Genomic DNA, 12,013 nt, shown 5'->3' with positions numbered 1-12,013 from the left:
AAAAAAAGGATGAAGACACCAAGAAGAAATGAAAGAAAGTGCCGTGCCACTGTAGATACAGGGCAACAGCTATTAGAGTGATGAAAATCAAAATGTTTGAAACAAATCATTATTACATTTTTCATTTTATTAATACAACCATTTATTTTTACTTTATTTTAGTATTTTTAAATTGTTATGCATTCCATTTCTAAACATTAAAACCCATCGCTATATTTCAATTTCCTATTAATTGAATTTGGCAATATATTAGGCTTCACTGTTGTGAAGTTTTGGACCACAGAGAGGTTCAGCTCTGGCAGGGGAGGACACTGGTGTGGGGTGTTATTGATGGGGGGGCACGTGAGTGGGGGTAGTTCTCCAGGGCATGTGTATAGGGGACATAAAAATGTTCTGATATATGTTGGGTATTTTTATTTTTATTTTTTTGACTTGTGGAATTCTTTTTTTTTTAATTTATTGAAATATATCACTTATACACAAAATGTATAAAAAATAAGTGTATAGTAATAGTTGTGGACTTGCAAAACAAACATATATAACAGCATATGGGGCTCTCATACTTCACTCTGTCACCAATGCCTAACATTGTTGTGAATCATTTATAACTAAAGATTAAAGAGCATCATCAGAATATTACTACTAACCAAAGTATCTTACATTTGGTATATTTTTCCCCCAACCCACTCTGTTATTTTTTATATGATTTATACATTTACAGACATAAACAATGTATATAGTAAAAGTTGTGAACTGACAAAGCAAACATGCATAACATCATACAGGGGTCCCATACATGAACTCAACACCAACACCTTGCATTGTTATGAGACATTTGTTCAAATTATGAAAGAATATTGTCAAAATCTCACTACTAACTACAGTCCTTATCTTTCATTTGGTATGTTATTGCTCCAACATACCCTATTATTACTTTTTACATACTTTTTATGACAAAGTTGTAAACTTACAAAACAATCATACACATGTGCAGAATTCCCATATAACACCCCTTTATCAATACACCACACTGTGGTAGCACATTTGTTACAGATTATGTGATGATGTCATCAGATTATTACCAGGTCCATAGCTTACATTTGGCACACTTTTTCCATGCTTCCCCATTATCTAAACAGTACATCCTAGGCATAGATGCATAAATGGTACATTATTACTGTTAACCACAGTCTGTAGGTCATTCCAGTTGTATATTTTCCATGCTTCTCCACATTCCTACCACCCTGCAATATGTATATCTGCAGATGTATATCTTCTCTAGTTCACATAGGACACTCTTGCATCTGTACCATCAACCACAATGCTCAGCCACCTCTGGGTTTACTGTGTTATTCATTCCCTAGAATATTCTCTAGCTTTCTGTGAATTGACATGTACATCCCTAGACTACACTTTTCAGCCACATTCCCATTTATACACCAACTATGACTCACTATAATATATTACCGTCAACTTTATATGTTTCCACCCTTTTACAGTAAGGTTAATTAAAACTTCTACATACATTAAACATCAGTAGTCCATCTCAGCCCTGCTCTTATCTCCTTTAAGAATCTACCACCTGCAGCAGTGCCCCAAAATGTGTTCACTCAGTGTGATGAGTGTGCCACAATGATGGGGGAGGTTGTTGGTGTGGGAGGAGTGGGGTAGGGGATGTGGGGAGTACAATTTTTAGTGTAACATTTTTTATGATGTATGTATCTTCAAAAACTATAATTTACAAAAATGTGTTGGGTATTTTTATAGTAGTTGCAATTACAAACGTCAACTGAGGGAGTGCTGAGTTCCTACCCAGAGGAGCTCTGTCACATTCCCCAGTGGAACAACAATAATCCCCAAGTGTCACGGCAAAGACCAACAAAGAAGAATGGTCCAATAAGGAGCCCTTGATACTGATGACTATGCTTATGAGACTGTGTGCCTGAAATATAAAGGAGGCCTAGAGCTGAGAATTCTTTTGAAACTCTTTAAGCATGCTTACTTTGTATACTGCTTCTGTATTAGTCAGCCAGAAAGGTGCTGGTAAAAAATACCAGAAATGGGTTTATTTTTTATAAAGGGTATTTATTTGGGGTAGGAGCTTACAGATATCAGGCCATAAAGCAAAATTTACTTTCCTCACCAAATTCTATTTTCATATGTTGGCGCAAGATGGCTCTGGAGACTGTGAGGGTTCAGGCTTCCTGGGTTCCTCCCTTCCAGGGCCTTGCTTCTCTCTGGGTTCAGGATTCCTTTCTTCCCAGGGCTTGCTTCTTCCTGAGCTCAGCATTCCTCTCTTCCTGGGGCTGGCTTCTCTTTCCTCTGTGAGCATGTCCTGGGCCCCAGCTGAAGGCTTCACCATCAAACTCCAACATCATAAACCCTTAACTCTGTCCTTTGCCATGCCTTTGATCTGTGAGTCCCCACCCACCAAGAGGCAGGGACTCAGTGCCCTAATGACATGGCCAACTCAAAGCCCTACTCCTCACTTAATCATGCCCAGATTAAAAACATAAACCAATTTCTATTTTTGGAATTCATAACCATATCAGACTGCTCCAGCTTCATACATTTTTAGTATCTCCAGTTCATACTTAATTTCTGCTGCTTGCTCAAAGTTTCTTTTCAATCATGCTCAGGGTAAATGGTTTGCTCATCTATTTTCTAAGTATAAAATAGGAGCAATATGTTTGAGTTTTAACTTTAGGACTCTTCAGAAGATGTTGAAAGGTGATTTGACTTGGTTTCTGCCAGATGCTATGGACTGAACAATTTGGATGGATTTTCATGCTCTTTCTTTCATTGGGATCCTCATTCCGTGAGAATGGTATAATTCAAATACTTGGATTATATGAGGGAGAGGCTACAGTTATACATTATTCAGGAAGATTTTGATAGTAATTATCAAGTTCCCACCAAGTACCAACAAAAGCTAGATGTTTCATTCACTTGGGCATCACCTAAATTTTTCTAAGTCCCTCTTTTCAATTAAAGACAAAGACCTTTTGCAGCAGATATGTGACATTTTGATTACATGGGATTACATATCCAGCTCCTCCCATTAGCCAAGTTGCAAGGCAGTTCCTCAGTGGGGCTCACATCCAGTAAACCACTAGGACCATGCATTGGGCACAATTCCAAGGCTAACTGGACGCAGTGTGGTCTCTCCATTCTAGTTCCAGTCATAAGTTTAATACTCTTTTGATTTTCATTGCTGAAATTTTTGTAGTGGTGACTGCTGTAGTCCATTGAGGATTTATTCCAAGTTCGGGAGAGCTCAGAAATATTTTTCAAAATGGGCTCAATCTAAATAATCCAGCATTGTGATATTTTCAAGTGGGAGGCCATTTCTGAGTGCCTTGTCATCTTAAATTGCATTTTATTTTATTTTATTTTTTTTAATTTTTTAATTTTTTATTGACTTTCTAATAATATTACATTAAAAATATATATGTGAGGTCCCATTCAACCCCACCCCCCACCCCCCCTCTCCCCCCCCCCCCCAACAACACTCGTTGTAAGTTCCCTGGGTCAAGAAGCTGATGGGGAAGTTGACACTGGAGAAAGCTGGTAGAGAGAAGACCTGCCAGTTCAGGTAAATTCTCTACCTAAAAGAAAAATCTGACCAAAAACATTACCAAAAAGAAATATCTAACCTCAAATTTCAGTAGTGATCATGGGGAGAAACTCTGATATATGTCAGGGTATTTCACACACTCACATACAAAGAAACAAGCAAGCAAGCAAACAAACAAACAGGCCACTAGGCTTGAGAGGAGTCTCTAGGTGTCAATCAAGAGTTTTGGCAAAATTCCTGGGAGAAACTCACATTGTCAAAGGCCATGATGGAAATGATGAATTAGTACACTGGTTAGTATATATTTCTGCCCAGAGTGAAATGGAAAATTACACTAAAAGTATATACCAATGAAGTGAGTTAAGTGTGTATTTGTAGAATAGGAAGCCACAGAAAACTATGGAGAGAACAAGAGGATGAGGAAGGGTGTTGTGGGGTCTGAGGGGAACAAGGGGGGATGGGCTGTGGGGACACCTTCCTCTGGTCATCCCCTCCCCCACCAACTGAACCACTGTGACTGTTTGAAGCCCTGTGATGTCACCTCAGAACTCTAGGCTGAAATGTGCTTGCTCAGGGCCAGTTGCCTGAGGCAGCGATTGCGTATGCAGTATGGAGGCATTCCTGTTCCTTCTAATTCTGTTCAGTACCCTGTGGCTGAGCGAAAGCACAGCCATAGGGGTACTCGGATCTATCTTCTTCCTCTTCCTTGGAGTGGGGCTCTTCACCATCTTGGCCCACTCTAAGAAGAGGAAGGTGAAATTTCGGAGAGTCCAGCGACACCTGGACTTGAGTGAGGTAAGGGACCCTGGGATCAGTTAATGGTCGAGACTCACTGTTTTTGCCTATCCCACTTCTCACTTTCTACACCCATTATGTAGGCCCAGAGGGACACCTTAGTAATAACCTCTCACAGAGAAGAGCCTATCATCTAGGGAGCAGGTAGGGGAAGGCTATTTTGAAGTGGGGCAACTGTTTCATTTCAAAACTCATAAATCGTCCATGTGGGTGTGGCAGAGGGCTCCAGGATAAATTCAGTCATACTTGGTGGCAACGGATTGTAAGTTTTAAGAAGTTCAGGGTATTCAACTAAAGACAGTCTCTCAACACTTGCTCGCTCTTCATATCTCTCAGTAGGTATCCCTTGGCCAAGTGGGTTCCATGTGGGAGGGTTGGTGTGGAGAGCAGTGCTGAGCCCTGGGAAGGCTCAAGGACATGTTCTTGTCCAAGTTGGGATATCAGGGACCAGCAGCCTTCTGTGAAGCCACACTTGCTCCTCTAGAGTGCAGATTCTGTGTCCTCTTCATAAGAAGGCTCTTCTCAAAAAAGACTCCACTAAAAATCAATTGATAGCTCATCCAGAAAAAAATGTGTCATTCAAAGATGAAAAGATAATCATTGGAATTAACTCCCTAAAAAGGTTTAGCAGACTAATACAAGGGATACGTTATTGATGGATAGGGTTCTGAAGGTTTCCTTGAAAAGACAGAGATTGTATCCCATGAGATCCTATCTTCTTTTTTGGTTTGACAGTGTCAGTGCAGAGGCAGGAGAATCGAGGAAAAGGGTGAATTAACAGGTAAGGTTCTGTTCTACCAACACAACTGCTCCAAGGGTGAACCAAAGCCTCAGTCCTGCACAGCCAAAGTCACCTTCCTAGTCTGAGCCCGTAAAAGTTGTTAAAGACCCTCTCAGAGAGCAGAGGTCCCAGAGGCCATGAACACAAGGAAGACTCTCAGACCTTGGGACACTCTCACATCCTCCACACATCCTGACAAACAGAGAGGGAAGGGGCTGGACATACAACGTGTGTGCGATACAGTGCAACAAATCTTGGTGGAATGGGAAAGCAGGAATTGTGTGGCCTGCTAGGGGCAAAGAGTTTAAGTGCACTAAACCTGAGATCCCTCCCGTGAAATAGCTTTTTTTGGAAGGAATGAACAGGCTATTTGTAGGGATCACATGATACAATTCGTGGGAAAGTCCTTGAGAAATGATTGCCCATGAAGCGTGTGTGAGCCCCTCCATTGTTTCCCATGACCATTGGACATGATCTCCCCATTCTTGGAGCTCCTGGAATCTATTTCTCTAGAAGCCTCACCCAACAGGCTATGGCATGCAGCCCCAGAGCAGGTGTTTTCCTCCTGCCCTCACCACCTGTAACCCAGTCTCCTGATTTCCCAGGTTGGAGAGCTTGCCAGGGAGGCGCCGTGGGGACACCAGGTGTGAGTCCTCCTCGGAAAAGGTGATTCCTGTTTATTCCCTCTTTCCTGCTCCCCCTCCTGAGCATGGCCTGTGCTCTCCAGGTTCCCAGAGCACTCTCGGGGGGATAAGAAATGGGACCACAGAGAGAACAAATGCACAGGAAAGCCATGGGGATTGGGTCAAATGTCTGCGAGAAACCCGGGATGCAAGCAATCAGTTGGGACGGAGGCAGCAGCAGCCCCTCCCCGGCCAGGCCTGCTAGGGCTCCCTGCCCCCTTCTTCCTCTGACTAAAGCCTCTGATTTCTTTCCTGCAGCCCCCTGCGCAAGGAACCTGGACCGGCCAGACACAGTCGCGTCACCTGTCACCCGTGGGCCTTTCCACCTCCCCGGGATGACCGCCCGCCAAAGGGGGACCGTGCAGAGGGTGCTGCTCCATCTGGGACCCCTTTGGTGGCCTGGTGTCTGGCCGCCAGGCGACCTCCACACCCACAGAGTGACCCGCCTGTGAGATCTCTGGCAGGGTCCTCTGGGAGACTTGCCTCTGGCGGCCCACTCTTCCCTCCAGGGGCACAACCACCTGCCCCTCTGTGGGAGGCCCCAGCAGCACTGCTGGGGGTGAGAACCTCCCTCCAGGTGGTGTCTGGGGAAGCCCACCCTCCCTTTGCAGGCACCATCCTGGTCCTTTCATTTCCTTCCTCCTTCCCTCCCTTTTACTCCTTCCCCCCTTATTCCACCCTGACCACCCCCTCCTCCCCACCACTGGCCATTTCCCTCTTTCTACAATCCTCCCTGGCACTGCCCCCCACATTCCCAACCTTGTTTTTGACCTTTACCCCGAGCCCACTCACCCCTGCATCCTGGCTTCCCACACCCCGCTCCTCTTTTACCGTCTTCCCAAAGTTCCTCTCATCCCCACCGGCAGCTCTTCCATCTCTGCCCCAGGTGGCTTGTGGCCCATTCCACCTGCCAGCCCTCTGTTCCTCCCTTTCCTGCCCCACAACCCTGTCCTGCTCCCTGCCCCTGCCCACCCCTTCCCTTGCCTTGCCTTGCCTCTCCCCTCTGCCCTCTGTGCCTTCAGAACATCTACAGAGGGCATGGGCAAGAGGCATCCCTGCACCCCACCCTTGTGCCCTCTCCCTCCCCTTAATTCAGCCCAGTGAAATCAGGGCCAACCCTAGCCTGTGCAGGGGTGTCCTGGGCACTCGCCCTCTACCCCTGACCCCTGCACACCTGGCTGCTGCTGCTACAACTTCGAGCAGCACAACTAACCCCCTGTCCATTGGGGTGGACATAGAGCCACAAGTCCAGGCCAGCCCAGTGGACTTAAACCTGGAATCAGGTACGTTGGCTTCTGGGGCCTCTCAGGCCACGCCCAGGGAGGAGCAGTGGGGGCCTGGTCACTTCGCAGGTGGTGGGTCCTGGAGGGAGACCAGGGAGAGCCACCTGTGGCAGGAGGACTTCTCTTAGCCCTCCGTACAAAGAAGCACTATAATCGGACCACGTTCCAGCCACTTCTCCAATTGGGGAACAATCTAAAGTCCTCCTTAGAAAACGTCCACCAGAAAAAGGGCTGAGGGATCCCCAAGGCCAAGGGAAGAGAAGCCCCTCACCCAGATCAGAGATTTTCCTGACACCCTTTCTTGATGATCCCATCAGGCCTGGAAAAAACACAGGATTTCCAGGAACCCAGAAGAAACAACATCGTACGGAGGGCCCTTCGCTGGATTACACACCGGAAAAAGACCAAGGGGCAGGAAGGACCCCCAAAGGGAGCAAAAGGAAGACCAGCCCCTGGGATGTCCCCACGCACCGGAGAAAAAGAATCTGAATCCAGCTGCTCCCGAAAGGGAGCTTTAGCTGCACCAAATGCACTCCCTGAACCTCAGGCTGGACCTGGGGGGGACTGGGGCCTCAGAAAGAAGCCACGGAAACCCCACCCCAGAAAAATCCGGTTTGAGGCTTCCTCAGAGTGTCTCATTTATTATCCTGACGCTCCCCCCTGTGAGCTGCTGCCAGATGCAGTGGTTTGCCACGACAAAGTAAAAAACCCAGAACATTCGGGGAGACATTTCAAATGGGGGAGATTGTGCTGCATAGGGTGTTTCCCACACATGAACTAATGTGTTCTAGAAATAAAGTTATTCTTCAAGCCGCTGCTTTTCATGATAATTTGTTATTTCTCCAACAACTCACACACCAAGCACTAACCAACGGAAACAGCAAAATGCCACAGTAGCTCAAAACTCCCTTACAGTTTGGTAATGTAATCTGAGAATTACCCCCAATTGAGAATTCTTAAATGTGACTTTTGAGCGGGTGGTGAGTCAAGCCCAAGGCAACACATTCCTCTTGCCCAAAATGCGTCATCCATGGCAGCAATGTCTCCAGGTATTGGCAGGTTACTAACACTTTTATATAGCATCTAAGAAACTTTGTGCTTGATTTTTTTGAAAGAAATTTTCCCACACAACAGGGATGATGGAATGCCAGGGTGTCAGGAGCTAAGTGGCAGCACTTGACAAAGACCAAGTAGGCGTGGCTAGTGTAATGACCCTAGACTCAAAGCAGCAGTCGCAAGAGTCTGCCCTGCAGAAACCTATGATATTGGGTAGGGGATTGTGGGATATGTGTAAGTGAAATAGAAAATCTACTCAATCCTTTCTTGATTTGTATAAGAGAAGGATTTTAGATCAAGTGCCAAAAAGCAGTCATGCCCCCTCAGTCAATTCCAAAATCAGGATCATTTACAGACCTGGAAGCCCTGACTGAAGGGATGCCCGGGTCTTCTTCAGGTAGCACCCTGCTATGCTTCCCCATTTTATACTGTTCATCTTCCTCCCAGCTTTCCCCATGAGAAAAGGAAATGATCAGACACTCAGGGATTATTGGACACTGACTCAGAACTGACATTAATTTTGAGGCCCAAAATATCACTGTGACCCCAATCTGAACATGCATTTGGGTCAACCAAACTGGGCCATGTGGCTGCCCCGAGGTGGCTTTGTTTGTTTTGCTTGTTGTTTGTTTTTATTGTTTCAGAAGGCACCAGGAACCAAACCAGGACCTTTCCTGTAAGGCAGGGGCTCAAGCACTTGAGGCACATCCACTCCCAAACCAAGATTTATTTGACATATACACAGGATGTCGCTCCCTGTTGGTGGGTTTCTGTTCCTGTATTTTCAAAGTAAACAGCTGCAGGAACCCTCGCTGCTGTCTGTGGTTGTGCGTCGGCCCCTCTCTCCCTAAGCTGTCGCCAGGGCATGGGGTCCCTTCGCCCCACCCCACCCACCGCAGCTTCAGGCAGCTCTGCCATACTTGCTTCTCACAGCCCTTCATGTGGCAGGGGAGGGTATCGTGGGCACCTTGCCTCACCACCTGTAAGCCCAGAGGTCCCTGACCAGAGCATGGTGTGCACCCTGGTGTCCTGAATCACTTTGTGTCCCATGTCTGGCCCTGGGGACAAACTGGGGACCTCACCCAGACATCTTCTGCTGGCCTCCAGGGAGGATGTTCATGTGGCACCCCCCCCAAATAAAGTGTCCCCAGGGGTCGGGTGTGCCTCCCAGCATCTCTGTGGGGCTCCAGGACCACCCCACCTGGGAAGCAGGTGCTGTTCTCCTCACGCAGTGCACACATCCACCTCCCCCCCAGTTCCATCACCCGGCATGTCCAGAACCCAACAGGTGCTGAGAAGGTTCAGGAGGGAATCCTCCCAGTTTCACATCCCTCCAAGGTGTTGCCAGTCAGGTCTGGAGATGCGGTGTGGCCAAGAGCTGGTACAGAACCCAGATGACAAGGCCGAGAGCGCACACTCCACCCTGGGGAGGGGGCTGGGTGCCCCAGGAGCTGCCCTGGCAGACGTGTGTGAATGGTGGGCTTGAGGCAGGGTATGGGGCTGGGGCAGGGAGGTGCCTCTAGGTGAAGCGGGTGACAAGAGGGGTGCCTGGGGGTCAGGAAGGAGAAGAGGACCCATGTACATACACACGTGGCTGAGGGCGGGAGCTGGGGGAGCCCCATGCAGGCATCTGGCCAGAGAGCAGGGATCTGGTCCAATGTAGCAGCAGTTCCCAGAGAAGATTCCACAAAACCCTGGGTGTTAGCACATGAAGAAAGAGTGCCGTGGCCATGGAATTGTGGGAAACTCTCAGGAAAGCTAGGCAGGTGTTTTCCAGTAGGCAAAAATGGGCTCCGTGCAGGACACGCTCAGGGAGTGGGTCATGGGGCACATGGGCAGAGAAGGGGAAAGGCCCAGAGCAGGGGTCACCCTGCATCCTTGAAGCCCCTCCCATCTTACCACTCCAAACTCTTCCTGGCCCTCTCCATTCCCCCCGGCGTCTGAACCCCCATGCCAAATTATCCCATCAGACAGCCATCCAGCCTCCTCTCCGACCTCCCCCAAGTGGCCGCTCTCACTTGGTGGCCAAAGAAAAGCAAGAACACCTCCCTCTGACTTCCCAAACTCCTCGCCTCTCTGTGAAGGTTCCAGAATGCTCCATGCATGTTTCCACCGGTTCCCTGCCCGGCACGATCTCCCAGTGTCTACTCCCTGGTGGCACCTCTGCTCCCGCTGAGGCTCCCCTTTGCCGGGCCAGGCAGCCTCACCCTGAAGTGGCATTGCTGATGGACTGAGGCCGGTGGTCCCTGGCCCAGTCCTGGCCCTGGTAGGAGGGAAGGAACGCAACGTGGCTCCTGCCTGCACTTTCTGCCCCTTTGGGAACTCGGGCTCCTTCTCATGCCCCTTGAACTAAGCACGAGGCCCAGCAGGATTGCCCAGCAGCAGGTGGGCGGACAGACAACAGCCCCAACTTTGGGGAGCAGGGGCCTAAGTGAGGGTGACTGTCAGTGGCAGCTCAGGCTTGCCAGCCCCAAGGTCAGGGGGCCCAAGGAGTCCTGAGGATTGGAAAATGGTCCCATCATGCATCAGCTTCCCACCTAAGCCACATGGAGTTTTTGGGTTGAAGTTTTGCTCCAAAGAAACCACTTTTGGGTGAGATGGTGTTATGGGGTGAACTGCATCCACCCAGAAGACACATTCAAGCTAACTCCCAGTCCTGGGAAAGGAGCCTTATTTGGAAATTGGGTCTTTGTGGATATGATTCGCTAAACTAAGGCAAACTGGAGGTGAGAGGGCCCTGATCCAAAAGGGCTGGCGGCCTCATACCAAGAGGGAGAATGGACACAAATGGACACTGGGGAGATGGCCACACGATGACAGAGTGGAGAACCAAGGATTGCCACCACCACCAAGAAGCCTCCACGCTAAGGATTCCAGGGTCCTGCCTACAGGGCCAAGACCACAGATCTCTGCTCGTAAGTCCCCAGTTGGTGGCAATTGGATGCCACAGTCCTGGGAGGCTGAGATGGATGAACATCTCAGCTTGTTTGTCTAGGAAGTGGACAAAAATTCCTCCCTTTGGCACTCACTGGCCTGTCCCCTTCCAGCTTCCCCAAAGATATCCAGTTGGGCCTCAGGGTAGCCAGCTGGCCGTGAGGTGCTGGTGGCTGGGGAGGCAGACAGGAGTATGCCCACCCCTTCTGGACTGACTGGGGTCCCCCACGAAGACCAGCTCCAGGCCTAACCCAGGTCCCATAGGCGCGAACTCATCTGTGAGTAGGATCTTGGAAGATGTTATTGGTTAACTTGAGGCCAAAGAGAATTGGAAGGGGCCTTGACCCTGTGTGGCTGGAGCCTTAGAGCAGGCTCTTGGAAGGAGGCAGATGCTGTGTGATGGGGGCAGGAGCAGTCAGGGGGCTGGCAGGCCAGAGCTGGAGCCACAGACCGTGGAGAAAGCACCCTTAGGTTTGGCCTTCTGGCCTCGGAAGCAGTGAAAGGCTAGATGCATCCTGCTTGCTCCCCTGTCTGTCGTGTTTGTTATGGCAGCGCAGGCTGAGCTTCGGGGCCAAGCTCGCCTGGGTGATGGCGAGGGTCTGGTTCCCCACCTGGTTGCCAGCAGGGGTCTCCCCTGAGGTAACCAGCTGACCCTGGTGCTTCTGACGTCTGCCACCAGGAGACGCTGTGGGCCTGGGAGCGACCCGGGTGGGGTAACCTATGGACCTGGAGCTGCCCCATGGAGTATTGGTGTTGGGTGGCCTGCACCCACTACCTCAGTTTCCCCTCCTGTGCCCATGCCTGAGGTGATTCCAGTGTCGTGTCAGTGTTATTCATTCCCTAAATATGTGAGGAGGGCTTCCTGTGTCCAGGTGGCATCAGGGATTCTGAGGGACCTAATTCC

General features: G+C 49.0%; 1 long non-coding RNA gene across 1 annotated transcript; it reads left to right on the top strand.

Annotated features, from left to right (window-relative positions):
- The first annotated feature begins 5,759 nt into the window (after positions 1-5,759).
- On the top strand, positions 5,760-7,932 carry LOC131277423 (uncharacterized). The gene is made up of 3 exons (XR_009184593.1): positions 5,760-5,819; positions 6,095-7,119; positions 7,437-7,932. It is a non-coding gene; the product is annotated as an uncharacterized lncRNA (long non-coding RNA).
- The last annotated feature ends 4,081 nt before the right edge of the window (positions 7,933-12,013 follow it).

The sequence above is a fragment of the Dasypus novemcinctus genome (assembly GCF_030445035.2).
Source record: "Dasypus novemcinctus isolate mDasNov1 chromosome 19 unlocalized genomic scaffold, mDasNov1.1.hap2 SUPER_19_unloc_1, whole genome shotgun sequence".
Lineage (NCBI taxonomy): Eukaryota > Metazoa > Chordata > Mammalia > Cingulata > Dasypodidae > Dasypus > Dasypus novemcinctus.
The sequence above is the reverse complement of the archived record's forward strand: the minus strand, read 5'-3'. Positions and strand labels throughout refer to the sequence as shown.